Source organism: Lepisosteus oculatus, chromosome 5, assembly GCF_040954835.1.
Source record: "Lepisosteus oculatus isolate fLepOcu1 chromosome 5, fLepOcu1.hap2, whole genome shotgun sequence".
In the NCBI taxonomy this organism is placed as follows: domain Eukaryota; kingdom Metazoa; phylum Chordata; class Actinopteri; order Semionotiformes; family Lepisosteidae; genus Lepisosteus; species Lepisosteus oculatus.
The window spans coordinates 1,804,823-1,831,159 of NC_090700.1; the positions used below are offsets into that span (position 1 = coordinate 1,804,823).

Below are 26,337 nucleotides of genomic sequence, written 5' to 3' on the forward strand. Positions count from 1 at the left end.
TGAATTGGCTTCATTACTCTGCTCTCCTCCCCACTGAGAGCTGATGTGTGGTGAACGTTCTGGCGCACTATGGCTGCCGTCGCATCATCCAGGTGGGGCTGCACATTGGTGGAGGGGAGTCCCCATTACCTGTAAAGCGCTTTGAGTGGAGTGTCCAGAAAAGCGCTATACAAGTGTAAGCAATTATTAATTAATTATTATTATTATTAAATCTCCTTTCTTGGTGCCACTGCTGGCACAGATGATAACACCTGCGTTTCTTAATGGGTCAGACAGGGTTTGGTTGGGTGTTGCGTCACTGTGGATTCGTAGATGTTGTGTTTCAGGAAGCAGAGTATCGGTATGTTAAAACTATCCTGTCTTTAAGAAGAGAAAGCTGTCGAAGCCTGAAAAGGGCATCCAGCCTTGTCCTGCGGATTAACATGTAAAGTGCAGTATTGGCGATGAAAATGATCTCATACAGAAGGATGACATCTTGTTTTTCAAGTTTTCAGCGGGTGTTTAGACAAGACAACAATATCAGTATGCTGTTTTAACAACTTTTATTGGCCTGTGGATGTTTTCAAAGCCCTCTGAGAAACTCTTTTTTGACATGACTCTTTTTTTAATCATTCTTGTTTATCTAAGTCAGTGTTGACATACAGGATCAGTCTTTTCAGAGCCTTTAGCCTTGGTGAAATAAAAACCCTGAACCACACATCACTAATTCCATTAATTGCTGTTTGCAGAGGCTTTGTTCTCCTGCTCACTGAGGAAAGGTCGCCAGGGGTATCCAGATTTGGAGTTTTAAGATCAAAGCTCACACTGGTTTGATGGCATCTTGTCTATTGACAATCAAGTGATAGCTTAGCAAGTCCACAGTTTTTTGAGGTGACCTTATGAATTGGGGTCACTGCCTGCGTTTAGGTGGCTTGTGGATGGAATGATTATTGGCATTAAAAGCTAGTGGGCAGTGTGCTCACGCGGTCTGCCTGGAGGCTTTGTGAGGGCTTGAGATTCTTGTGCGAAATGTCCCGAGCACTAACTACATGCACATGCATAATGATTTTGTGTCTCTCTGTTTGCCACGTTGGTAAATCTTATTTACAAGAATTACAAGAATTGACTCATAGTTTAACCTAAAGCAGCACGATCGATGTTGCTTCTGTGTGTGTTTCTGCCTTATTGTTACTGTTGTTTTGGTGACCTGGAAGGTATGTGATGCGCAGAAAGCTTTAGTGGTATTGGGATGGATGAGCAATAGACTTGTGGTCATCTACCAGCAGCATGCACATGCACTTGCTAACAAATCTATATATGACATATCTGTAAGAGACTAGTAGGGATTTGAGTTTTCTAGGCCATGCAGAGGACAAAGCATGTTTTGTGCTAATTAAGTTGTAGATGGAGATAAATGTTTATTAAAATGTGGCCTAGATTAATTGAGTGTGTTCAGCTCGCCCTCTTCCTCCTGTGAACCCTGTGTCCTTGGAACTCCTGCCAGCGGTGCTGTAAGCCAACCATCAGCAACCCGACCTGCAATTTTCAAGCCATTCAATAACATGGACCTCGTTTCTGAGAGATAACCTCACTGCTCTGAATACTTTTACTTTTCTCTAGTGCTGTATATTGGCACCCGTGTGTGAAATTGCACTGATGTTATAAGCATAGTGTCTTTCCAATCAAAGTGTTTAACTCATGGGTTGTAGTGGAAAACATCTGACAATCCTGGAAGGAAATGTAAGGTCTTTTCAACGTTCTTAAGTTTAAGGCTTGCAGAGAGATCGTTGTTTTTCTGCAATATCAGGCTACCATTTCCCAGTCCTTTCTTTTTGTGTATGTAGAATAGTGGTGCTGTGGTGTGCTTGATAGACTACATGCTCCACAGTCTTCAAAGATGTCTTCATCTGTGAAAAGGAGAAAGGCGCGACAGCTGTTTCGTTAAGGTGTAACAATACAGGAAACAAACTTTGGGCAGCTTGTAAAAATCCCGCGGCAGACATTCCTTCATGTCTCTGGAAAATAAGCCAGTTCTTCTGCTCATCACATCCAGGGATCACACATGTCCGTGAAGCACCCCCAGTTAGATCTTGATCTTCCCCAAGGAGTGTTTTTCCTAGGATTTTGGGATGTGTCCCTAGTCCCCATGTGCTGAGCTAGAGTGCCTCCACTTGGAGAATACAATTCGCTTCTTTTCCGATTTCAGCTTACGTAGTGGTGTGTGGGGCTCCTTACATAACAGAGCTAGAGCATCACCTCTTATGAACCATAGTTTTGTTTCATTAACAAGGAAATGTCATGAGGTGGAACTAATGCTGACTCCCTTACATTCCTTTTTACGGTTATCGACAGAGGATACCAAACCCTGAGAAGTATCAGCACCAGCGGGAGAGCCTCATTACGTTAATTTATGTAAAGAAGATGTCTGTACCCTTTAATTTGTTTTCTTTTTCAGTCTGGTGGTTTGCTCAAGATTTTTTGAATGCCTTTTTTTTTCTTAACAGTCATGTTTAATGATCATCGAGACCATTAGGAAAAATTTATCTTTGAAAATTGCATTTATCTCTCCAGACATCTGTTGTTAATGTCTACAACCAATTTTCACAAATGGTTTGTTTGTAATTGAATTCCTATAATGGGCAAGTGCACAGAAAGGTTGCAGTGTGATGGCAGGAAGATAAGTATGATGAATAATTATTATATCCAGCAATATAGCCAGCTAATCCCTTTGGAAAATATTGGCAAATGTCCTTTCATTAAATGAAAAAGATTGCTTTAAAATTTCAAGTTAAGATGGTTAGTCATTACACCTTCTGAAAAAACTTTAACGTTACATATCATCAGCTGTTCTATATAAAAAGAATACCTCAGAAGCCTTTAAACAAAATGAGGAAAAATTCCATCAAAGCATCCAGTGGGGTTAGTGAAATGGGCAGAGAGTCACCTCCTGCAGGAGATACAGGAATCCCCAAAAGACACAGGTCTCACCCTGTGAGGGCGATGTTGTCTCCTGCAGAAGGTACAGGACTCACCCTGTGAGGGCGATGTTGTCTCCTGCAGAAGGTACAGGACTCACCCTGTGAGGGCGATGTTGTCTCTTGCAGAAGGTACAGGACTCACCCTGTGAGGGTAAGGTCCCAAGATTGACTACTTTAGTCAGACATTCTCAACATCTTCTTACCTCTGGTCTGGCAGAGCCTGACACTGGGTCCAAAGGGTCCTGCTGTGTCCCTCTGTATTGTTGTCCTTGGCTGGGATCTGGCATCCCAAAAACACTTTGCGGTCAAAGGGTTTGAAGCCTCTGTCTTCCAAATTTAATTCTCCACCTTTCTGACACTGTTAGTTTGGTTACTATTGTATAAACGTTTCCCAGTGTTTTTGTTTTTAGAATCATGTTTTTCTAAGATGTCACCACAAGTGATGGTGTCATGAAGATGGGTGGAAAGCACTAAAATAAGCTGTTAAAACAATGAGACTCCTGCCGTTATGATTTTCCTTCTTGAGCTGCAGTTCCATGAGCGTGAGCAAACAGATGAAGAAAATACTTGCTGTGCTAACAAATGACCCGTGAATCTGTGTTGAAAATGTATCTCTAGTACTACAAGCACATTTTTGTTTGAAGATTGACGTGTCATAAATCATCTCAACTTAATATGCTCCTGCATATGAATGTGATCTCTGCGATCTGTCACTGAAACATTTGCCAGAGGTGTGAGGGAGCAAGGAGAGCATTTTTTTTAGTGATAATGAGTACTTGCAGAATATCTTCTTTTATTTAAAGCTTTACAGTGTAGTCCAAGCAACACAGTGGGAGAACCAATCCTGGGCCCAAAAAATGTTACAAAATAATGCTCAATTTTAACACAAAATATCGATGTCTTACCTTTCTAGTTGTCATTTTCTAAATACAGCAGCTGAACCTGAGAGAAGCTGCTCTGTCCAAAACCTAGAGCAAAATGAGTTGCTTATTATGTAGTTTTATAATTTTTGAAATAATCTTGTAGCGTTGAAGTTGAATTAGTTTAATTTTCGTACCCGTGTTTATGTATGGTAGCAGATGGGTGGACTTCAGAAAGGTTCGCAAACGTTTTGAGCTCAAGTGAACTTGGTAGATTTTGTGAGCGCAGGCTATGAGGTGAACCTGAGAGGACAGAAGAGACAGGAAACGAGCCACGTTGCTCAGGAAAGACGACAGGGCAGGGTAGCAGGGACTAAGCAGGCTGCCCTTTGTGTCACTGCTGTGTTTTGAGTTCTGGCCTTGCCGCACTGTTTTTCAATACCACAACCTTCAGCAGTCTGTCACTGACTCCTCTGGCAGAGCCTGGTCTGCAAACAAGACATTTGTTTTGTCTCTGTCTTGTCACCAGACCGTGCAGCATGCTGCAGTATCTAGTCTGATCTTCACTAACTCAGCAGGTTTCTTTGCCATAATGTGGGAAATTAAGGTTCTGAAAGAGTTGTTCCTTCAATAATCCAGGGTCGACTGTTTCTGTGAGACTTGAGCCCCTGTCCATCTTTCGTGTCTTTGTCGTAAATGAGTTTTTTAAATATACATAATTATGCCCACAAACAATTAAGAGTATTTCACATTAGGTGCTTACATATAAATAGCTTCATTGATTGAACCAGATGATAGAAGCTTGAAGTAGAAAGCAAACCTGTTTCTGTCTCATGTCAATGAAAAGATGGACTGTTTTGCTGGTTCATCTATTCTCGTTCTTAAATGAGAATGCTACTTGTTAAAAAAAAAAACAGAGATGTTAGTTTTTTATGTTAATCTTTCAGAATTCCATCTTCTTCTCTCAAATTAATAGTAATCAGTAATGTACTCTGACCTGTTTAAAGCATGTTTATTGGCTGAAAGACAAGTTGACTTTGGTCTGTAGTGAGAAGTCTCTTTCCTCTGAGGCTGTTCTTGGAAGATGATGATGTGGTTGATGTAGTACTCCTGGGATGGCAGTTGTTAGAGAAACAAGAGTTTATACCGTTTTAAATGTCAAAGGGCACAGTCTTTGCTGTGTAAGCTCTCAGGCAACATAATGTCCTCTTCTTGATAAATTCCTGCCGGAGAAGGTAAATTGTGAACTAGTCTTTTGCACCATGGCTCAAGGGGTCCACTAAGCAAATAAATGTCTAGTTTTGAGCAATTTATTTTTGAAATTTGGGAAGTTCTACTGTCAAATCCCTAAAGACCAACCCAGTTTTTTTCAGCTTAGTGGAAAGTTGTGTTTATTCCATTTGGACATGCAATCGAGATTTCAAACATATTAAGCACAGTCGAGCTACATTATCATTTGGCTTTGAACGTACAGTCTCAAAACCCAGTATTATTTTTTGGTACAATCAGCAGTGAAATATGGAACAAAATCTTTTGTTACTTTTAAACCTTGTTTTTAATCTTCCGCCAATAATTCTGCAAGCATTGTTCACAAGCACTGAAGGATCTCTCTTTATGTAAAGCCTTGTCTTTCGATAAGGGGCATGCAAAATTATGACGACCTTTTTGAATTATGTCTCAGTTGAGAACTGAAACCGATTTAGCTTGCTGTGATCGCCTTTGCCTCGTTAAAATGGAGAGCTTCTTAACACTACAATAGCTGCTTCTGCATGAATCATCACAAACAGACCCAGTCCCGAATGCAGCCCTTCGTGTCTAAAATCCGGGGAAGTCAAAGCTGTTAAATCCTTGTCATGTCTGCAAAAATGTTATCCTGCGGCCCAGCGGGAAAATCAATTGTTTTCATGGGTGCCATCTGTCTCACGTCTAATGCTTGAGATAGAAGAATAGTTATTTCGTATTTAAATGTTTGTAAAAACTCTGGCTTATTAATGCTCCCCTGTAAGGACGATATGTGAGCACTGGCTCTTGTCGTTCCACTCCGCGCACTTTCCAGAGACGTCGGCGTCTGCACGGCTCCAGGGATCAGCCTCAACCGCAAGTGCCTGGCTCAGCTGGAGAGTGCAGCCACAGTAACAGATGACAGTTTACCACAGGACACATGAGAGCTGCCTCTGCTGGACAGGAAAGGCCTTTCGAGGGTCAGTTGGCTGGTGCACCAAAGTTCTGATTCGGTATGTCCTGCAGACGTTGTTGTTAACTCCACTCCTGGCCGTAGGTGACCAGTCCACAACCCTTTCCCTGCGGGCTTCCATGCCCACATTCCCCACAGGGCATTTGGATGGTCTGGATGGCTCCAGGGAATGCCAACACTCTGCCAGCCGTAATGCAGCTTTCCTGGACCATTTACAGAAACTGATCATTCATGGAGACTGGCCTTGGGACGTAGCTAGTTGCCGCTCTGTTTCATACAGAAACAGAAGTATACAAAACCAACTCTCCCAGAAAAAGCCGCCTCCTCTGCAGCGTTGTGGGGTGAGGTCTGGTCTCCGGTGGAGAGCTCCCAGCTCTGTTGGTGGGAGAGGAAATTACCAGGCAGCTGAGCATTGGAAGGAAGAGACATTCCTGCTGTGGGAGAAAGCGTACAAAAGCAGTTATGTTTCAGGACGTGCATGAGCTTTGGGAAAATGCCCTCCATCTCCACCCTTGTGGGTCGTGAGACAGTTTAAAATTGCATGATGGGTGAATCCGTCTGTGAGCTGAATACTGATATAGAGTAAGCATGGTGCCTTTGGTGCTGTAAACCAGAGAGTAACCAGTACCAAGAGGAGAGCTGTTGGCATCACACTTCCTTTACTAATAGGACCAGCCTACCATGCGGTGATGCATCTGTCGAGGCAGGATTTCTGTCGTTGCCACACTAGCATGAATTGGTTTTCCTGCTTGTCTGTTCTAATTCAGTTCCATTCTGTGGAGCCCAGCTGAACTGTATGTTTTCAGGTTTCCTGGGAATCTGCAATTCTGGGTGGAGACGCCCTTCTGCACCTGCCGTTGGTCTTCACAAGACTGTCTGAGCAGGATATGCTCCTCTCTCCAGTCCTGCTGTGCTGTCTGTAGTATTGCAGGGTGCTGTATAGGCTTTTAGCATCTGTTCGGGTGCACACAGGATCTGTACAGCTCAGCTTCTTTCTGTGAGTTTGATTTGAGGGTTCTCTGTCAGTGTGCTTGGGGTGTTCCCTATAGAAAGAAAAGAAAAACGTTTTGGCTGTGGAGCCTTCTTCTTGACACCCTAAGAAGTTGTTTCTTTTCTTCTCTTTTCAGCTTGTTCTTTTGTTCCCTATATAAGTTTATCATGATTAAGGTGCTCAGCATTTTCAGCATTTTTTACTTGATTGGTATTTTAATTTACTGTCTTTGCTGTGGCACCAGGAAATGGTAACCTTACATCCTAGCTGATATTTGATAAAGATGATTTAAATTAAGGGTTTCTGAGTACATTTGTACCTGCATATTGTATGAGTGCTAATCATACTGTTAATCATTCGTAGGTTTCCTTAACCACTTTAGTTTTCTTTGTTCCATAGAAAAAAGTTATTTTTTTAGCTGAGAAAAAGTCATATGATAAACCTATTTTAAAGCTTTGTTTTCACAAATGGCAGATTTCCGTTTATGCAAAAGGGACTTTGTCATCATTTCATCCTCTTTAAATAATGTACTCCTTTCCAGACCTCCATTATTAATGATTTTATGGTTTTATTGGATTTAACTGTTAGAAATTATGAATGAGATCCACCTAATTGGTCCCAAAGGAATTAGCAATCAATTAAGTACTTCCTACAGCTGTAGTAATCCCCACTGAGACAGTGCCACATGCGTGACTTCCCTGCAGTATCTTCAGGGCTCACAGCAGGTATACAGCATGGATCCCAATCTAGACAGTTGGAAAAACAGAATGACCTTTGCGATGATGCGCCCGTTTCACCATTTCCATCACTACCTGAGAAGCAAGGGTCATTTACAAATGTCCTTGTGCGATGACAGAACGGACCCCTCTTAAAACCTTTTCGCAAATCCTGCCGACAATCAACCTATGAAATCATTCCTCCCTGACATTTTTGGATGAATTAATGCCTGTTGAGCGGGCTGATGTCTTGTTTTTTTTGGAGAATTCAATGTTTTGTTTGGTACTAAAGTCATATCAGAAAACGTCGTGTTGAAGTAGTTTATCATACAGGTAAGTAGGCTGTGAATCTGTAATGTGTTTGTAGCATTCTGTATAAAATGAAAGCACTCCAGAATTCAAGGAGTGACCTTCACTTTTCCTTAATCCCTTTTCCCAGCTGTTCTTTTGGCATTCATCTCCCCCTTGCTTGACCTAGTCATCTGCATTACGGCAGTACTGTTATTCCTGCCTCGCCTGCATATGTCAGACTAATCTGCTACAGCAGTCCTACAACGCCAAGCAGAACGCGAGCCCTCTGGAAGCTGAGGATTTTCCTTGAACTGGCAGGCGGTGTTCTTTACGGGCAAATACAAGTTTTGTTCTGTGCAGGCGCAGCAGTCAGACATGTATTTCAACATCCCTGCTTCCGAGGTGAACCTCTTTCAACATGAGAAGAGGGGAGAGAGAGAGAGGCTTAAAATAGCCCCGTCTTCCATCAGTGCCCAATGAGCAGGGGGGAGATTGTGAATTTATGCTGTGTGGCGGCAGACCTCCTCATTCCAGCTTGTCAACACACCCAGGGGCTTCAGACTCACGGTTTTAAAGTAATCAGGACTGCCAACTTGGCAAGCTCTGTTCTTACATGTTGACTGCAGCTCAGGCTGCGAGTGTGTGCGTTTAGTGACAAGAAAGCGAAACTGTTCTTGTTGCGTTAGCTCTTCTTTTAAATTTAGAATCCTGGTGACATATAGAGAAAAAAAATTAAATCTTCCTGCAAACATGTCTTTACTGTGTCGTAGAAGATGGCTCTGCCTCGTACTTGCACGTTGTGCAGCTAAGCTTATTTTTAATTGAATATCTGTTCCTGTGTATCGCAACACTCTCCGCATTTATTATTGTGGACAGTGACAGGGTGGTTCTCTCTGTGTCTCCTTTGCTCACCTGCAGTTTTTCCAGCTCTACATTTTCAGAGCATCGCCGATTATTCGTTATCGGCAAATATATTTAAAAAACAGTTCCATATGTGTACGAATAATGTTCGCTGCTAGAGGAGGATTTGGGCATCTTTTCCTTACTCTTTCTCCTTTCTAGCACAAGGTGGTGGGCCTGAAGAAACAGACAGTCACACAAACAAGGCCCGCGCCGTGGTGTTTATGAATAATGGAAAGGAGGTTTTGCTGCTGCAGCTCTGCTGATAACCCGGCTTGACTGCTTCCCCGTAAGAATTCTGCGTCTGGGCTTGTGCTCAGGCAGAGAAGAAACAGAGCTTTTTGTGAGGCAGTTTAATAACCAAGGCATTGTGCTCTAGCACTTAACCCAGTGTGATATCCTCTGTACGAAAATACAAAGAATTCCTTACAGCCTTGGACGTGACAGGTTTATAATGTCCCAGAGTTAATTAAGCAGTTGTAATTTGCACGCAGAAATCTGGCACAGTGCTGGCCTTCTCTAGCCCCATCTGAAGGCTTGTCAGTCTTCCTCAGAGTGTTATTGTGACTGTATGTCAGTGAGGAAGATAAGTGTGTTTTTTGTGGAGGAGGGGGAGAGTTCCAATTAATATTTGAACCTTGGGTTTCTTATCTCATTTTCTCCACCATTGGCCTCTGAGTATTATACTAAAATAAGACTTTCTCCTTTTTAACCCGAGAAAGATTGCAAACAAGACCACTTCACCTCTTTAGGGCTTAGCATCTAGCAACATCTCGTTTGGTTGCTCTAAGCCAATTGCTAAGTGGAACTCATCCAACATCTTCTTGCAAGAAGCCAGGTGTAACGATGTGAATGTAGGGACTTTGTTTAAAGGCACTTATTGGAATGAAAATTGAACACGCCTGCCTAAATGGATTATTTGGCAGCCAGTGTGACATTCCACGGGTGGAAAAAAACATATACTGTATGATTTGCTCTGTTGGCAATTGGCCACTCCTGTGGATTAAGAACTAGTGTATATTAGCAGCCAGGAGGACAAGGCCTAGGGGGCTGCATCTAAGCTCCCGCAGCACTGGAAGAGACTGGGAACTTAGAGATTAATTAGAATTAACGTCGAGTGTCTAGATAGGGTAGCTGTAGACATTCGGCTCCTGTGTTTTACCAGGCTTGCAGTCTCTTTTGGAGGCATGGTTTTGAATCCCACTACTTACACCAAATGACGTGACTTCCGACCACAAGAGTGACGAACCACAATCAGGTGCACAGGTGCTAAGGTGATACGCCGACTCGGGCCTGCATTCTGTGGTTCGTGGCTAGGCATCCACTACATCAGGGTATCAGGTATCAGGGTATCGTGCTAACAGAATTTCCGATACTCTACCTTCTTCACACAAGGGATCGTGGGAGTTTGGGGTTGCTCGGCCATGTTGTCAGAGCTCATACCTTTAGCTCCTGACTGCCTAACAGGCTCGATGGGTTTTCTCTTGTTTATGACCCTTCTTGGGTCCTCCCTGGAGCTGGCCGAAGGTCTCTCTTCAATGAGGGACTAGGCAGGCAAGTTGATGACATGGAGATCAGTGGGGCTCCACCCTGTATCTCTGCTCAACCCTGTACCCTGGGTGTTATGAGTGCAGTGCTGTCCCAGTTGTCCATATGTGCTGTGTGTGTAAATATCTGTTGCACAGTGTTGGTAAAAAGCAATATACTCAGACTTTGTAGAAACATGTGCCTTTGCGTGCATTAGGCAGCTGGAATACTGCTAGCGCCCATGTAAGGTTTCAATAAGACATTTTTATCTTTCATCCAATAAAGCAGCCAAAGAGGTCAGTACAAGAGATTGCATAACCCATTTACTGACGGCTGATGTTTTTTATGTAATATAAAAAAGGATTAAAAATGCATACACCTTCTGGTGATCACTGGAGACATAGCCGTAAAACATAAATATTAATTTTTACTCGTGTCAGTTTTATTCTCCCGCATGAGTTTGTGAGGGTGAGGTGAAAATGGTGGCAATGTAGTTCAGCTCATTTCTGTTACCCTCACAGATGTTCAATAATCCTAAGAAGATATCATTAATTTATTGACCACAGCATGTTTTGTCAGGAGCGTAAAATAAGATGGAACTTCTCTCTCTCCATAAATTCTTGTGACAGGTCCCAGCCACTGGGTAGATAATCTCAACCCCCCTCCAGCTTTCCTCCTCCTCCAGAGAACTCGGCCTCCTCTTCTCCTTTCAGAAAATGAAAAACACCCATTGCAGCTCATAATCCAGAAGGAAGCAAGTTAAAAAGGGCACCAGTGCCTAGTGATGCTGCAATAATTCACCTTTTTCTTTTAAAGTGAAGAATCTTGTAGGCTGTGTGGGTTAAAACTCGGAGTTGGTCCCTCTAGGTAACTGTTTATTGGTACAGAAAATATCCTAAAAACGTGAATTCCCTAGAATGATGAAAACAATTCTAAAAATGAGCACAACACAATATTTTAGCTCTTGCCCTTGGGAGGAAGAATGGAAATTCATTTTATTCGTTGACTCTGTATTTTACACACAGAAATCCCAGTGGGCAAAGAAATGAGGGAATTCCACTTAGTATCATTTATGTAAAATGTTTAGTTGTACTAAAAGTCCTCTTTAAGCTGAGTGATTACGGCCATCAAGGCCATGTAGATGTGAGGGACTACGTGTCGGTGGTGGGTGGAGACCAGTGAGGGACGTGCAGGAGCCATGTGCCCACAGCTGTGTTCAGTCCTTCTGCTCCTAGTGATTTATTTTAGTCTCATTGGTCGTGTTACAAAACAGGTTGTTTTGTGAAACTTAAGCAGCGCGAGATGATTGAAGACGGTCGATGACTGGAAGAACACGGAAAACGGAGACTGCCCAGCTTTCTGAGCGTCACCCAAGCGACTTTATTCATCCCGACCCTCAACCGAGCTGTCTGCGGGGGTGACCTGTTGTCCGCGCGCAGGCGGGTTAAAGAAAGACCTAGTGGCGTCCTAACTTAGGAAGTGGTCTGTCGTGTGTTCTTGGGGTACGTTAAAGCCAAGAACAAATTCAAAGCATATCGACTGAGAAATGATTCTATCTGATGTCTGAGGTGCATGTTGTTTGTACAGAAACGTTTTCCGAAGTCTAAACATTGGAGACTCCGCTCCAGGTATTGGATTTAGAAAGAAACCTGATCTAGTAAACGGGCCGAATGTTTTTTTTTTCCCAAGAGCAGTTACCACAGATGTGTAAGCCTGTTGGTAAAAAAAAACATGCATTAGGTCTTTGTTGGCAGAAACGGATGCAAATTTGAAATAATTGCTACTTTGCAGGGTCCTGGCAGAGCTGGTCTAATTACAGCCGTGCTCTCGCTCTCGTGTATGGATTTCCTTCTCCCAGCTACAGCCACAGCAACGTTGCTGCCAGTTAAAAAGGGAGATGTAATGCAGTTAGAAATGGCACTTTCTGTCACTGCAATGTGCCTTTAGCTCTGTGGTCATCCCATGGCCTATAATAAAGCCCATACTGTGGTGATTAATGAATAATCATGTGCAGAATAATTCTGAGCGTACGTGTCCCTGTGTCCTTTGAACAGGGACTTAGTGTCATGTCTGTCAGATTTGTCAAGGAGCAAAAGGAATGATCTGGAGTGTCGTATAGATAAAGGACTAGTACTGTACCTTCCTGTATTGGGCGAAGTCATTGTTGATCAGGTGTATACACAGGCACCGGGGCTCTTCTTTTCATTTCTGTCTGTGTTTAGTCTTGTGCATTGATTAATTGATTAATTGATTAATTGATTCAGGGTTTTCGATGAAGTGCAGTGGCAGCAGAAAATGGGTAATAAAAGACATGACAGTGTCTCTTATCATTAACATATTTTTGAACGTGTGAAGTTCAGGACAAATGTAAAACATCTGACCCTAGACACTGTGTCAGGTGCTGGTGTAATGCTGTACGTGTTGTAGCTGTGTGTGATTTAACAAGAAGACTATTAAGCTTTTGAAACAGCTGCTAATGTTCTTAAACACTTTTGTCATCTTCTTGTGTTCCCTTGGCTCCCAGCAGGGTAATGAACTGAGCTTGGGGATATGCTAGGGAGTATAATTCCTGTTATATCCCCCCTTCTGTCTTCAGAGTGATGGCACCATCACTAGAGACATGCCAGCAAGTCAGCGCCTGCTGTTCCTGGTCAGCTCAGCCCCTGGGCAGACGCTTGCTTGAGTTATGAGTCCTGCCTGCTCACATGCCTGTGACTGCTGTGGTGCTTTGGCACTGATTGTTTTGCCACAGGGCATCTAGGTAAAGGTATTTTCTCTTTTCACAGTTCACAGTGATGTTTGATCGTTAGACTGAAATAAAGTTTCCTCTTTCTCTTTTTCACTTGTCGCTGACTTATCCACAAGACCAAAGCACCAACCCTTGTTACCGAACAATACGATGAAAGGGTTTGATTGACACTTCAGAGAAGAGTCTGTGTAATTATGTTGAAATCAAAATGTGTGTTTATGTGATTTGCAAGAACTTAATCTGAGCTTTTATCACTATATCCTGTGGAAAAAGGAAGAAAGCATTGATGCGTATGTGGTGGGTAAGTTGGTACGTAAGGGTGTTGCTAGTGTCTCTGGCCTGTGTTGTGACTTCTGCAGGAGGATATTAACACAGGCCGGTGGCGCCGAGTGCGATGCAGCCGAAATGGACCGAACTGAAGGGGCCTCTTCTCTCCTGCTCTCGCAGGCTCAACTCACCAGCTCTCAGTGGGTGTGGTTGCATTGAGGTCAAGGGAGACCAGCCGAGGCCCGGTTGAGTAGGAGGAGCAGCCCAGCAGTGCGTTGTGCTGCTCTGATCTGGGTGTTGCCTGACGTGATCTAACCCAAAAACGAAAATATCAAGACTGACACCTGCCCATATTGCTTTTTTCATTGCATTATAAAAGAGTGTTTGCTTTTCAGGTAATTGCATAATGCAATTAATAGTGCTCTCAGCAAATGGTTTGAAAAGAAGTGTGTTTTAGCTTTTATTGATATGCCTGTGGTATGTGCCTATGTTCGGGGTTTTTTTTTCTGAAGTGTAGAATCTCACATTTGTCTCACAAGGGAGGTGTCCCAGCTCTCCGAGATTACATTGCGAAGAAACAATTCTCCTTTTTCTGTGAAGCAGAGATTGCCTCTTGACAGGGACAAGAGAGAAAACACGGCAGCTTTATCAGACTGAATTTTCACAGTAAATTCCAGAATCCAGGCAGTCTTCAGAAACTGTAAAACAGTGTTTGTAGTTGTGGATCGTTTGATTAAAGAGTTAAGCTGTGAAAATACTGAGAAGGTTTGACAAGAATCTCACACGTTTTGTTCCTAAACTGAGTCTGGGATTATAGAATACTCAGGAAAGAAATGTGAGAAGTAGTATGGACTTGCAAAACTAGCTGATGATTAAAAATGATGATCGAGCCATTGCAGGGACTGAAGAAGGAGGTTTGGTAATAAAGGAGTTTCTTTATTTAGCCTCAGTGTAATAGTGGGGAGAACTTTAATGGGATCCTAGATATGTAGAGCAGAGATGTACAAAGCCACTTCGCTTTCACAGCTGAAAGCCTGAATTTTGCACACACAGCATAATTTTTAGCACCACAAAAAGGTCATTGAATTATTTCTAACAGAAATTGAAATGCCATTGGATGGATTCAACGATTAATAGGATTTTTATCAATATGAGCAATGGAAAAGTCTCTCAGGGGGTTATTGACCTTGTCATTTTGTGTCTTACTATAGTCATTACAGAGCAGTGATACGTAACGCCTCAAGTTATTTTTAATTATTTTTTAAAGATCTTATTGCTTCAACAGTAAAATCCAAAGTTATTTTTGTGCATTCAGTAAAATCCAGCTGTTTGTGCAAGCCAATGAAGGAATTGTTGAAAATGTATGATTCAGTGAGGACTCGCCTGGCATTACTGAATGACAGTGGGTATTTTTACTGAAACACATTAAGTGACATTGACAATCCAAAGAACACTGAGCACAACTTACCAATGTTTCTAGGTGGTGACTGAGTTTGTCCTCAATGTATCCACGTTTTAGTGACTGTAAATTGACTGATTTTAGTACAAAATAATACAGATGAGGCTCAAATGCTAATATGTAAATCATAAGTATTTAGCAGTGTTATTCAGTGTACAAATGATCTTGTATGTTTTGTTGAGAATAATATGCATTTAGAAGTGTTTTTGCAGCATGCCACATTATGCCTCTCTGTACTTTGTGTCTTCAAGTGAAACACAAAGACATACTTTTCAGTTGTTCTGTTTACGGTGGCCAGGAATATAGTAAATCATTTAAGTTGTGTTTGACAGTGTGATCTGCTTCAGCTGTGACCATGCAGAGCATAATTGCTGAATAACCAGCGCTGAGAATATGCTTTTCCTCAGGGAGACTCTTTTCAGGAGTCATAGCTTAAATACAAAGTCTCCAGGTCAACACATTAATATGGCAGTACAGCATTGATTGGCACTTGATTAAAGCTGAAATCACCTTAATTTACCATAATTGATTTACCATTAAGCCCTTATTACATATGAAAAAGTCTTTCTTAACAATGAGGCCAATGCCTTCTAATTACTTATGAGTAAACACAAAAGCCCCGGAAGATGCCATCATTGACTGCTTCCTTTCTGTAATAGGCACATTTTGCAACCGAAGCAATTTCAATTGCCATTAGCCCATAAAAACCCTGCACCCATCAGAAGCTTAGGATGTTCAGCAGGGACAAAAAAACCTAGTGTTCTTATGTTCTGGTATCGTGCACATAAAGAGAATGCTTTTTGCAAAAAATGTCACTGGCCCCAGAGGCCCTATAAAACCCAGGACATTTTTAGCCACCTTGAGCGGTGGCACCTCAGCATTACACCATTCTCGCATCCTTGAGTATTTAGTCAAGACTGGCTTTGTCAGGCCTTTAAACCTTTGAGGGTGTGAGTCCTGTCCACGGGGTTAATGAGGCACTAGTGCTGATACAAGATGACCAGGAAGATCCAGGGGGACCTGCACTAATACAATATGCCGTAGCCCAGCCTCTGCCTGCTGAAAAAAAAAAAAACAGACAGAGCCTGCACTATGAGAACAATGTTTGATACTGTTATCAGATCACGCTTGGCGATCCTCATGCTATGAAGCAGTTTAGGGCATTGTCCTTTTTGGCAGCACGGTTAACATAAAGGCTTGAACTTTGATGTGCATAATCTGCGCTGTAATAATTTCTAAACAGATGTGGGAGTTTTACATCGCAGTCAAGCAGTTCCCTTAAGCTGTTCGTTCCCTTGGCTTTGCAAAGCCGAGTGTGCGCAGTGGGAAGTGTGCTGTCGTCCAGAGGACCAATGGCACCTCACCCTGCAAGACAGGAGGGGGAAAGTCAAAACAGCAGGGGGGGCTTTGGTTTCCACACCTGGTTGTGAAGTCCGCGGACATGGTTGTGAACCTGGAATGCAACCAAACGTCAGCCCAGCAAGAGTCTGCTCTGAGGAACCGAAGGGACAAAGAAACCAGAACAGCTAATAAGAAATTTGTGGTGTTCGGGAAAAGATGTCTTGCAGTGGAGGTAATGATGGGGTGTACCAAGAGTGTGTTTCCCATATTCCGCGTCTCTTTGGGCAATGACAGGCTTGGGTGCAAGCTGATGGAGAGGAGGAGGAAGGCTAGAGAGCAAAAACACTAGAAGCTGAGGGCAGATTGCTCACCTCCGTACCTGGACAGGAAGTGACCAGACATGACCACGTCGTTGTCTGCTTTCCTGAATGTTCTTTATGAAATTCCGTTTATGCCAGACGGAGCCCAGGAACAGGGAAACGGACTGACGTGCAGAAAAAAAAAGAAAAAAAAGCTCATAGCCCTGTTTGTGAGGTGCAAGAAAAAAAAGTCCAGTCCTGTTTCTGTCACATAAGAATAGCCGCATCATATTTCAGAGGTAGAAGCTGACAAAAAAAAAACATCAGAAAAGGTTTTTCGGATTTCTGATGTCTTGAAACTCATTATGAGAGAGAGATGATTTTCCCTCCTACAGCCGTCTGCTGTCTAAACTACTGATCAATCATAGTGACGGAACAATGACTCTTTTTTAAAAACGTAACTGCACAAAAACTAATAAAATATATTTCTTTTTACAGGTTATTAACTAACAAAATACCGAATCTCTATGAAATCTTTATCTTTACAAATACCTATATAATGATGAAGCCCCAAATGGAATAATTCTGAATCAGTTGAGTTGAAAGACAATTGAAGCCACAAAAGTGGTTGTTATATTTTTCAGAAGATAGATGCTCAATTTTTTTCAGACCATTGTTGGCCTTAACTGGGGCTCAGCAGTATAGCGTAGCCAAACAGCCTGAGTGGGTTTGTTTCTGTTTTTTTTACAGTATGTATGCACACTCTCTGTACGCTTTTGCAGGTATTTCTTAAAGCATCTTTGACAGTTTCTGCTAATTTAATAGCCGACGTCTTCCAACTCCTCACTTGAAATGCTCACTTGCTCTGGTTTCGGATTGCTACCTGTGAATTCTGTCTGAATGACTTTCATCGCTGTACTGCTAACCACATACTGACAGAGCACTGCTGCAGTAGGCTGCAGGCTTGCACGGTGCACCTACTTGCCCCTTTAGTTTGATTAGTACGTTCAAAAATGTGCTGTGTACTGTAAACAGTCTGTTGCCATCAAACCTCATGAGTGTCACAGCAGCTCCTTTTGGAAAGGGTGGGCCATTTTTAGCTCTGTAGATGTACGTTTTCTATGGTGCACAATAGAAATCATGTTTTTTCTTTGACCTGGGAGGAAAGGTAGGATCAGGTGTCTCTATTTTGCCTTGGCAACTGAAATCATCTGTTTTCTTAACTGTGACATGGATTTCTCTTGATAGAAAGACCGTCAACAGGGAGGACAACACCTGCACCAATCAGGCGATAAAAATCTGGCAGCACGTACAGGCAGTTCAAACAGATTTCTAAGCCAAATGTTCTGTTCACACACAATGTAAATTGCATTTGCAAACAGATATATTCCTTTTATTCCTGAATGCCTGTAGGAATGTGTTCCTTTTTTTGTCAGAAAAGGCAAACAAATGAAAAGTTAAATGCATGGTAAGCTGAAAAAATAAAAAAGGGTGTGTGTTGTACATGTAACCATTTAATTTTAGCATGCCTTGATGTTGCCATATCCCCAAATCTCCCTTCGCTCAGGAATGGTTGTGGTGCTCCGGAGCTTCCCAGCTGTTGTTCAGTGTTTACCATCTCACTCCACATCCATCATTATTCCAAGTGATGTGTGGTTGGGCTTTGCCTCAGCGAGGGCATTGACCAAGAACCTTTTAGTAGGGAAGACGAGAATTTCACGTGATAAATCGGGAAGCTAACATCTTATTCAAACCTCTTTGGCTCACATAGAGGAGTTTCATGTTCTGGTGAGGCAGAAAAAAAAGCTGGTCTTCCAAACAACTAATTTGAGGCTCTATTTATAGAATTCCTCTCTGTGGAGAACATTACATATTAATTAAGGCAGCTGGAAAGTGGAAGTACTCTCTAGGTGAAAGGAATTACTGTTGACGTGACGTTGAATGTGGAGCAGTGAACTTGGTTATGGCGGCCCGGAGATCTCGGGGCTCAGACGGTTTTAGTGGCGCATTGTATCGGAGAGAAACGCCAAAGCAATGTCCAATCTATCTCATGTGTGCAAACGTGAAGATATTCAACTTTTGTTTTGGGGTTCTTACCAAGTTCATTTTTTTCAACAACAAAAAAATTGATTTCACGGTTACATTTTGCATGTTTAGAAGGCTTTTCTTTTAAAGCCAATTTCAAATGGATAGCCTTTTTTTAAGTATTAAATTTTCTCTCCAAGCAATTAGTCAGCCGTTGGATCAATCTCAGTCCGTTAACTGAAGAGAGGTTACAAGGGCTCCCAGAGGCCGGGAGAGTTGGGATGTTTACTGGAGCTTCAGAGTTGTCCTGAATACCGCTTTGCTCATGTGTTCGTCCTGATAAGACTTGTGCAGCACACAGCCCTCAACCCTTTCTTGAAAGCCGTGTTTTAGAATGATGAAATGTCATTAAAATAAATTCTATAGTTCCAGCGTCGTAGGCCATTGTGAGTTATCAGAAAAAGCATCTTCGGGCTTTCTTTCGGAGACTTAAGTCATCGTGAAAAAGGTCTCCTTGTTCTTTTTCAGATTAGTTATAGCTCTGTGATCTGTCAAGCGTTTAATAAGTCCTTGGTTTTATGAGGCAGGTGAATGTTTTCAGAAATACTCACTTTGTATAAAGCATTCCTTTGTGTTGCATCGGTATCCTAGGGTGGTGAACTGCTGAAGCATCGCTGTAGGGGGATTTCATCTTGATAAAAATAAACCACGTGGTTGGGATGGAGCTGTTGTTGGGAAAGAACTACCATTAATGGCTTTTTGAATACTGAAACCTGTAAATCTATTTTCTTTCTGCTGTCTTAATTGCTAAAGGATGTAAGAGTTTGCTTTGTTGTTTTTTTTTACATCACGTCAAGACAAATCTGATCCAGTTACACTTTTCTTATGATCTGATGATCCATCACAGTTGGGAGGGAATTTCAGAGCTCTGACTTCCGATTTGCTTTCTCATTAGGGTCAGTCTCTTAACAAACCTGCATGGTTTCTATATGGGCGTGTGTGTAATAATAATCAAATGGCTTTGAGCATGAAAACAGCAATTGCTCCTGGCCTTGTGCATAATGAGATATGATATGTGTGTGAAATATCATCTTTAAATGCACCGGACTGAGCCTAGAGTGGCTCTAGGTACGGTACTGCACCAGACCGGGCCCAAAGTGGGTCTAGGTACTACACTTCACTGGACTGAGCCCAGAGGGGGTTTAGGTACTGTACAGTACCGTACTAGGCCGACAGTGGGTCTAGGTACTATACTTTACCGGACCAACAGTGTGTCTTGGTACTGTAGAACCATACCGGGCCCAGGGTGGCTGTAAGCATTGAACTGCATAATCATTAGTGTGTGGTGAGCACAGCTTTATGTGGTGTAAGTGCATTAGAGACATTAGATTTCCTGGTAAAAATTCCCAGTTGTATATTCCAATATGTATAATGGATTTTGTGTCTCACAGAACAGTAGAGGGCATTTGTTAAGCAGTAGGCTGAAAGGCATTTAAGATAGAGCTACTGCTTTTACTCTTACCAGTGGAAAATGCACCAGAATACCTGCTGAAATGCCCTGGCCCATTCATCAGCATGATCAGTGTGAGCAAATAATACTGCCAGATTTCTAGAATGCACTAAGCTTTTTTGCTGGGCTTCATAAATCAAAAGCACCGAGGCAGGGTGGTTACCAGTGTTGCATCACAGCTCCTGAATGCTGGACTAGATTCCAGGAGCAGGGACCTTCTGTGTAGAGTTTGCATGTTCTCTGAGTCTGTGTGTGTTTTTTTTGGGTGATCTGGCTTACTTCCACCTTCAAAGACACGCAGGCTTAGTTCTCTAAATTGTGTGCATATGTGCGAAAGACTGGCATCCTGCCTAGGGAGTGTGCCTGTCTAGGGCAGGACGCTAATTAGGACATTTATTCTGAAAATGTACTACCGTTATTTTTCTGGCAAAGTATGGTTAATCGCTCTTTTATAAAAAACACTGATGTGTGTGTTGCTGTCAAATTGGTGGGTGAAAGCTTCCTTTCTCGTTAGCATGCAGGACTTCTAAACAGAACTCTTCTTCGGACCCAACCTCTGAGTTGTCACATTGACTTTAAATGTCAGCCGGCAATTTTGCGCTCCTGCAGTTTCTGTCATCATTTTGGGGGGAGTTGCAGTGTTGTGGACAGGCAGGTGGATTTCAGTGACAGAAGGTGTTCAGAATGGTGTCTGACTTGCCAGCAAATGCCACACCGTTTATTTCTTCGACTCCAGGTAGCTTTCTCTACATACGGCCTGTGCTGTAGAGAGAAGCTGTTGTCAACAGCAAATTGCTGATGTATTTCTTCAGAAAGTCATTTAAGCCTGGAAGCCTGTCTGGGTGATTCTTCATCATGACTTTATTTCACAAAGGTATTTTTCATTTCTGAGAAGGAAGCTGTTACAGATGCAGAGGGTTAACAAAAAAAGGATGACATGGCTCTCAATCAACCCTCTCAAGTAAACTAGAAACTTTTTTTCTGTAGCAACGCTGAGGGAACAGATATCTGTTTGTTTTTTTTACAACCTTGTTTTTATTATTAAAATATATGAAGTCCAGAAGGAAAGATCCTGAAAACATGTTCAGGTACAATGAGATCACCCTCATTTATTTATTCAGGCGGAACTTATCTTCCTTTTCCCTGCCACCTCTTAAGTCATTTAAGTTACCGCTCTTGCATTCAGATGGAATGTCTCTTCTCGATGTTTTTGCCTCTTTGTGGGTCCAGTGATTTATATACTTGGCAGTTGCCATGAAGTTGTTTTCAGGGGCTGGAGCCCTGACTGACACTGATTGATGGGCGCGGGCCGTCCTGATGCCAATACATCACAAGTCTATTCCCCCCTGTCCTGCGAGCAACAGAGGTGCTGCTGCAGATGTTGCAGAGCTGAAGCAGCTTGGAGCCGCCATGCTGGCAGATGTGCTCTTCCTCTGCGGGCCGGGTGTCGAGCAGGCAGACGTCTCGTCCCTCAGCAGGAGGGGGATGACGTCGGCGCAGATCCCGATTGGAGAACCAGCGTGTCGCTGGCGTGATGACCGTGGCAGTGAGCGCTGGGGCTTTGCCAGCGTTGCTAACTGGGACCGGTTGTGTCGTGGGGGGGGCGCACAGGGACGCGAGTGTCCTGTGTCTTCACCCTCACGCGGAGCACCGACCTCCCCGGGCCAAACAAACACGAGTTAGAAAATCTCCAGCCTCCTTCCTCCGGCATGACGTCACTAATACAGCAACGCAGAGAGACTAACGGGAGCCTTGCCTTCTTCCAGAGAGAGTTTTACTTAAGGACATACTGTAAGAAAGGTTCCTTACTTTCTCCGTAGGCGCAGTTCACATTGACTCACGCTCACCACAAGAGGTCTTTTGCTTCCTTTGAATTCCTTCCTTCATCACAGAACCTCTCCTGTTTGAAGGCTCCTTCTTCCCTCCACAGACTCGAGTCCGCACCATACTGCAGTCTTATGGCAAGTTTATCTGGGTGAAAGTTTATTAAACCCAAAACACCAGATTTCATCCTATCGCTATTATTAATGAAAGATTGCAGTCTCAGAAGAGTTTCCTTTGTTGCTCTGTCACAGAGAATGTGCATTTGCTTTGCAAAACTAAGTGTTATAGTAGTGTGAGGTAGTAAATATTCACCGATAGTTAAATTTATTAGTTCTTGGCTGAATGTAGACAGAGTTAAACATGCTGAGTAGAACTAATGTAAATCTGAAAGCTTGAAAGTATTTTGTTTCTAATTAACTTGTAAATTAAGCTGTTGGGAGCTCTTGAATTCTTCTGACCTTGCTTAATCAGATATCCACAAATAATCTGGAGCATTGTTAATGATACCACAGCTGCTCTGGCTGAATGGTATTGAGACTGCAGACTTCACAATTTCCAGTAATTGTCATGGAAAATTAGTCCAGACGCCACATTGTTCAGCTGGGCTGGGTAAGCGCTGGCTCTCTAGACGTATCCGACATCGTGACCGGTGAAGAAATCAACAAACACCTGCTCGTCTTCTGAAGCAGGGTGAGACGGAGCCTTACCTGGAGTAGGGCGTTCTGCAAGTGAAAATACCACGGAAATACTACGTTCTGAAAATGATTAGAATAATTTGAATTACTCTGTGTTCATTGACTGTAATTCAGGTATAAATACCGTATCTCATTTGTTTTTGCCATTTGGAACTTGCTAACACATCACTTAGATTTCTGGCAAAATCCAGAAGATGCAGTGAGACAATGATTTGAAGCTCTTTTTTGTCCTTTTAAGCCCTTTGAAAGCTTTGTGGAAAAATAATTTTCAGCAGTGTCTTCAAATCTTATATTTCTCTAAGAAAGAAAATCCTGTTATTTCCATCTGTGGTGAGAATGTTGTCCCACTTTTCACTAATACAGTGTCACTCATTTTGATTTTGACTGGCAGCACAGCTGTATGGGCACAGGGCTGAGTCATCCTGATGAGACCTGGCAGCACAGCTGTATGGACACTGGGCTGAGTCATCCTGGTGAGACCTGGCAGCACAGCTGTATGGGCACAGGGCTGAGTCATCCTGATGCGACTTGGCAGCACAGCTGTATACCCTGACTGCTCCAGCCAACCCCTGTGTTGAAGTGGGTTCCAGCTCTTCTGGGGATAACCCTGCAACGAGTCAGTCACAGACTTCACTTTCTTTTAATCCCCTGCATGCTAAAGGTCCTTTTTTCCCAAACAGAGAGTATCACTAATCTTCTAAGGGAAAGTCTCTGAGTTCTGAGTACGGTTACACTGCAGATATGCACCCCTGAGCCAGCCCCATTAAGCCAAAGACCTGAATTACACGCACCTGAGGAACAGCGTTTTTTCCTGAAGCAGACGAGAAATGTGGTGGAGGAGAGGACTTGTTCCTTTCTGGCCTTTTTCCTCATCTTTCTGGTGTGCCTTTGAAAACATAAACATAACATAAGAGGTTAGGTTACAGGCAGCATCATGGGAGCTCCGTCTTTTTCAATGAGAAAGTTCATTGACAGCGTGGTGGGGATGATTTAGAAGGTTGCGATAATAATATCCTGTGGTAATTGTGGTAAACACAAATTCAGCATGGAAATTGAATGTTTTTCTGGGACGCCAACCTTCAGTGTGAGAAATCGTCTCTAAATCCATCCTGCCTTTCTTGATTAGACGCTTGTGGGACATTGACAGCTGGTTTGACAGCCCAGAAATGGAAACACAAAGCGCGTCGGCTTTTAAAGACATGAAGCCATTGCACTGGTGAAAAGAAATGTAGATATTGGTATTAGTAAAAAAAATGAATACATTAAATTGTAAACAGCTTGGGCTGATTTGACTATTTAGGTGTTAATTCTCTAGACAGGGACTTGCAAAAGGCACAGGAGATTCACAGTAAATTGACTAACCTGTTTTGCTGTCCCAAAACTCATCAGTCGGGCTTGTGTGATGAGTGTCATCAGAAGGAAATTGCCAAATAATCAACACATCATCTGCTGGCTAATGACAAATTATGCCCATAATGAGGAAGCATTTGTGGACCATTCTCTAGTTAGTGTAGTGGGGCGAAGTTTCATAGTTCAGCTCGGTGTCACTGCAAGACATCTGGGTCCCCTGGAGAGGGGTGAGCCACAGTAAAATCTGAGCAACACTTAGCACACACATGCCAGAGAGTTTTATAAAATTCAGAACAAGGCGAAGCGTGCAAGTAGAGTACACAGTGCAGTTCCCGAAGAGAATGCTCAGAAAGACAACACGGGTTGCTCAGTTTGTCGGAAATGGCCCAGCTCGCTTGAGAATCTCATTGGGTTGCACACTAGTGATCATAGTCTGGGCTTGAGCCTCCAGCTCTGTTGGAATGGTCCTTCGGTCCCACAGTGCCCTGGGGGTATTTGTGTGCTTGATGTTCTTAAAAACCTGTCCCCATGAGCCTTTGTCATAATGTCACAAGGGAACAGCTGGTTGTCCTGCTGCGGAACAGGTCTGAAACGGCCACAAATGGAACAGCTCTACTTCCGGTCCTGAAGCAGGGGCAAAGTCTTCCTCATCTGTTATTCCCTTGATAGTTTCTCGTTGTATCGGCTTGCATGTTTCTGCTGCAATGGCATTGACAGGAGACTCCCCACATCCCTTGGATTAGCAGTGCAGTCCAGCAGGCCGGGGAGGGACTCCACCTGCAGATTGTTCTCATGGCCGGTAGCCTCTTCATGTTCCTTATCCCTGCTTCTGCCCGTTTCGCTAGTGCGCCATCTAATTCACTCAGATTACACGGCTCGTTCTGCTTTGCGTTATAGAGTAGTGTGAGGTAGCCTTTAGGCACGGTGATAAGAGAATGGTGAAGGGACAGTTTTTTTTTTCTGGCCATGTGTCATTTTATCAAAGAGTACCCAGGACTGCTGTGAAAAGTAGCGGCAGTCATTTCTTTTTCAGTGTACAGTAAGTGTCAGACACTCGTACGGTCGAGCGTGTGACGGCCCTTCTCGGCTATAAAGTTAAAGGTGCCTCTCCTCTCAGAAGACAGACAAGAACTGCCACAGGTGTGATACCTGAATGAATTTCGGAGCACTTTAATCCGGGATTGATGAAGGATAAAAAGACCTAAACCTCCGTTCTTTAGTGTGATGGATGTTCATGACCTACAGGGTCTCAGAAGAAAAATAATTAGCTTCCCTTTTTACTGCGGGACCTACTGTCAAACATGACCTTCTTTCTGGTTTTGATCAGCTCTTTCAAGTTTACGTTTTGTCAGCTGATTTTGCGTTGTGCTTGAGAAATAAACTTTATGGGCGTTTCCACATAGAACTCACTTTGCAATGATTTGAGCTTAAGAAAAGAGCAAAGTATTCGGTGATTACAAATTGAAGACAAAAACGTAATAGTAATGTGTGTTGTTATCAGTAATGTTTTTTGTTGGTTTCTATACTGGGCAAGTTCCATCAATTCTCATTCCCACCCATACTGTGAATGAAATGTGCTGAACTCTTGGAACTTCTGCATTTACACTGATTCAGCTAGCACATGTTCAGGAGCACATGTAGTAACTGTATAGTTACCTTATTATCTCCTAGTGGCTTTTAGCTGGGTTTTTAAAGAATTTAGAAATGATCTGTAGTAGGTCACAGTAGTAGCTCCTGACATACAAACTCCTATCGCTTTTCTTATTTTTCTGCTGTACACGAGGTCCTTGCTACACCTGTTCATAGAGACCTTCTGGAGGAATTATTTGCCCTGTTGGCTAAATGTTCAAGTTCAACTACCCTGGGCCCCTTGGGTTACAGCAGCTGCTGGTGTGTCATGATTTTGATCGAGTTTGATGCACAATAGTGGAAACACTCTGGCAGAACAGCCTGTTCAAGGAATCCCTCCTGATTGGTGTCACAGAGGAAGGTGAACACTGCCTCGTCTGCCTCTCTGCAGGCTGCTTCTGAGCCTCAGGTTTTCTGGGTTCCCCATCTCTGTGTCTTCTGGATATCGCGGAGCTGACCCGTGCAGGATTATCCCAAAGGTTTTTCTCTGCATGCAGCTCTGATCCTGAGGCAGGGGGATTCTAACCAAATAACCTGTTCCAGATTGTCCCTGCTGTCTAGGTGCTGCTCTCCTCTCACTGGGTCTCGGCGAGTTGTCACAGTGGGATTCTCTTTTACCCCCGATGTTGGCCCCTGTCCTGTGATGGCAGTGAAAATAAAATGAAAAACTATCAAAAAATATTGCAGCATTACATCAATTTGATGATAGCACTGTAACTGTTCACTGTTCACTTTTTTTTTCTTTAATCATCT

At 42.9% G+C, this 26,337-nt stretch overlaps 1 protein-coding gene across 2 annotated transcripts in view; it reads left to right on the forward strand.

Annotated features, from left to right (window-relative positions):
- Positions 1 to 26,337, forward strand: part of ddx10 (DEAD (Asp-Glu-Ala-Asp) box polypeptide 10) — a 104,945-nt gene that overhangs the window by 69,856 nt on the left and 8,752 nt on the right. The gene's annotated exons all lie outside the window — the stretch shown is intronic.